The following is a 3,477-nucleotide window of genomic DNA, read 5'->3' as shown; positions in this document are numbered from 1 at the left end:
TGCATTTTGATTCATTGTATAATGATATCCAACCTTGTATTTAACCTTTCTGTTAGGTTTTCTTTGTTAAATCCTGTTTTTTTTTTCCAGTTTCAATGGACACTTTTATTGATTATGTAATAGATCATCAATTGCTTCTCCCTAAAATGGGATTTTCATCTTGTTTCCATGCCAGGTAGTAAACAGTGACAAACTAATCAAAATAAGGTATTTCAAAAAGAAAACTAAGCTAACACAGTTCACTTTGTTTTAACAGGCAAAATATAAATAGATGCATTCTAAAATACACAATAGTTTAGTCATTAAGAAATTTAAAATGGATCTTGAAGAATATAGGTCAATCCAGGGTGCAGTAAAGATGAGCTGAGATGATGTGCAACTCTTTAAGGGTTCCTGGTGCTACATCTCTTGGCCACTAACTGAATCTTGATGTGGGGCGGGGGGGTTAGTCAATGCCAATGCTAAGAAGACTGGAGGGCTGTGCACAGGAACCAAAAGGCAGGAAAGTACTAAACATTGCTGAGAGCATCCACCCCAGGAAGGACTTTACCTTCCAGGACCTCCAAACTAGCACCACCACCTGTGCTCACATGACTGACTTTATCCTCTGTGTTCCATTTGGCACAGCAAATGGCTGTGTCTCCACCACGTATGATGGTGATGAAACCCCTGGAAGTAGCTTTCACCACCTCGTCCATGGTGCTTTCATTTCCTGGGCAAAAGCTTCCCATTCAAAAATGTCCACAAGTCCATTCCATGCAATTTGCTTAGCCCGACTGACAGCGTCAGCATACTTCTTGGTGCTCTCGGGACCAGAGTCCAAGCCCGTTCAGCTGGCAGGTATGCTAGAGGCCACAGTGGCTTCGTTCAGCTGGCAGGTATGCTAGAGGCCACAGTGGCTTGTCCATTCTTGGCATTGTCATCAAACTTGTCAGCAGTGACAAAATCAACAAGCAAAGTAATTTTCACACCATTCTTCTTAGCTTTGGACTTAAGGTCTTTGACAATCTTGGATCCCTTTTCATCAAACAGAGAAGTGCCAATCTCCATGTTGTAAGAAAGGTAAAAGCCATTCTACCACAATAATCATCTTATTGACCTTGTCAGGCATATTATTGATCAGCTGGATCTTGTCTGCAACTTTAGCACTACCTAAGATGGCCAGGAAAGGTTGCTCTGGACTCTCCAAGACCTTGGCAAAATAGTTCAGTTCCTTCTTCATCAAAAAACCACAAGCCTTCTGTGGAAGATTGACTCCCACCATGGGGCTGTGGGCTCGGTGTGTAGTGCCGAAAGCATCATTCATATAGACATCCCTTAGTTTGGAAAGCGAAGCTCGGAAAGCTTCTACTTTGGCTGACTTGGCTTTCACCTTGTTCCCAGAAGCATCTTTTCCCTTCCCTTCTTCCTCAACATGAAAGTGAAGGTTCTCCAGCAGGATAACAGATCCAGCTGCTGGATTGGCACAAACTTTCTCTACTTCTGGGCCCACACAGTCCTTCAAGAACAGAACATCCTTGCCCAGTAAAGATTTTAGTTTTACAGCAACTGGTTCTAAGGAGTACTTGTCAGGCATGGGAACACCATCAGGCCGGCCCAGGTGGCTTATAAGGACAACTGACTTGGCTCCATTGTCCAAACAGAATATGATGCTTGGGACAGCAGCCTTGATCCTCTGGTTTTTGTTATCTGGTTATTCTTCATAGGAACATTCAAGTCAACTCTCATAACAACCCTCTTTCCCTTCACGTCTAGCTTGTCCAGAGTCAGCTTGTTAGACAGTGACATTTTGGCAATAAAGTAAGGGTGAGAGTTTGGAGATTGAGAGAAGGATAATGGACTGATGTACTGCCCATACACATACAGAATCTGTTAAATTCTTAAATGCTTCAAAATTGATCTCTAATGTATTTAATTTTTACATGTTATTTCTAGTGTACTTTCAAACCTGCATCTCTTTTTATATTATTCACACTATGCAATTTGTAGACTTTGATTTATCAATTGATTCCTTCATTGATTTATTAATTTAATGCTTATTCATCATCTACTAAGTGTTAGACACTGTTCATGTGATGAATGTTAAATCTCTACAAATCAAACAAAGCTACCACCATCATGTAGCTTGCATTCCAGTTAGAAAAGAGACAGTGAGTCTCTTATGGATTTCATGTTCCTTGCTAATCATACTAATCATTTAGAGTCACTAGAATACTATACAATTATCCAATTATTCAAAACTGCTTAGTTCTAGGTTTTTTTTTTTCCCCCAAAATAGGCTCATTCCTAGGGTTAGCCTGGTCATGTTGCTTTTCTCTTTCACGAGTTCATTTGGATCATGTCTTCTTCTACCTCTGTATTTTTATTGGAGCCTCTGAAGCTCAAGAGTTCCACCTTCTACACAGTTTCCCCCCCTAATTCAAAGAAATAAGGAAAAGGCTTCAGGACACTATATATCCCTGGAAAGATTCTTCCTCTTTCACCTCAATACCCAGTCTCACTAGCTCTTCAGGACCCATGGAAGCAAAACCATTCATATATATTCCAGTATCAGTCACAATAAAGGGCTCCAAGCATATTCCCTGAATTTAAATCTTTTTGCTTAAGACATTTCTTTTGTTACTAACATTGTCTTACATCTCTTAGCCATTTAAACCTTCCACTCTGATCTTTAGAACACATGATTTGACATTCCCTAAATATCCCAGTTCATCAAATTTTCTGACAAATCTCTACCTTACTCTAACTAAATAAGTCTTACTGATCTCTCATCTGCTCCACTTTACAGTACTGGGCCAGAAGTAGAGGAGACTTTTCTCTTTTATTTTCATGAATTTTGGAGGAAAGGAAAAATATATTCACTCTATACTTTTTGAATTCTTTGTTGGAACAGTTCACTGAAACAAAAGGCAAATTAATAAGAGAAAAGCAAGTTTATTAATATGCATACCTCGTGTATAAGGAGCAAGTAAACCTCAAAAAGAGGCTGAGTTGAAGAATAAATACCATTTTTCCCTGAAACCAAAAGAATGGTAGTGGGCAGGCTGGTCATAAAGAGATGACCAGGAAGAACAACAACAACAAAAAATAAGGGTGGGATTTGCTTTGCAAATTTGAGGTGGTGTCTTCTTCATTGACAAGACAGTCTAGTGATCTAGAGTCTTCCTCTTTCTGGAACAGGAAGGGACTCACCCTTACAAGTGGAGATTTCTTTTATAAATATACCTTATGTTTCTTTTATAACTTATGCTCTGTTTTCAGGATTTCTTCTATGTCTTCAGTTTCTCTGAACATTCAACTCCAAATAATCCTTAAACCAAGAGAGCATATGCTGGAGTAGCATAATCTGGTCTCCTCCACTGTGCACACAAACACACATGCACACACATATATCTCTTTCCTAAACACCCAACACTTGAATCTTGTCATCAGATCATACTACACAATTAAGGTTGCCAGATGCAGTGACTATAAATA

The 3,477-nt window shown here is 39.4% G+C and overlaps 1 pseudogene across 1 annotated transcript; it reads right to left on the bottom strand.

Moving 5' to 3' along the window:
• Positions 1-404: 404 nt before the first annotated feature.
• Positions 405-1,793, bottom strand: LOC306637829 (phosphoglycerate kinase 1-like; annotated as a pseudogene). Its single transcript has one exon. The product of its transcript is annotated as a phosphoglycerate kinase 1-like (transcript).
• Between the last annotated feature and the right edge of the window lie 1,684 nt (positions 1,794-3,477).

This window comes from Sciurus vulgaris (genome assembly GCF_902686455.1).
Source record: "Sciurus vulgaris genome assembly, chromosome: 10".
Taxonomy (NCBI): domain Eukaryota; kingdom Metazoa; phylum Chordata; class Mammalia; order Rodentia; family Sciuridae; genus Sciurus; species Sciurus vulgaris.
Note: the sequence above shows the minus strand (reverse complement) of the source record. Positions and strands in the feature narration are given on the sequence as shown.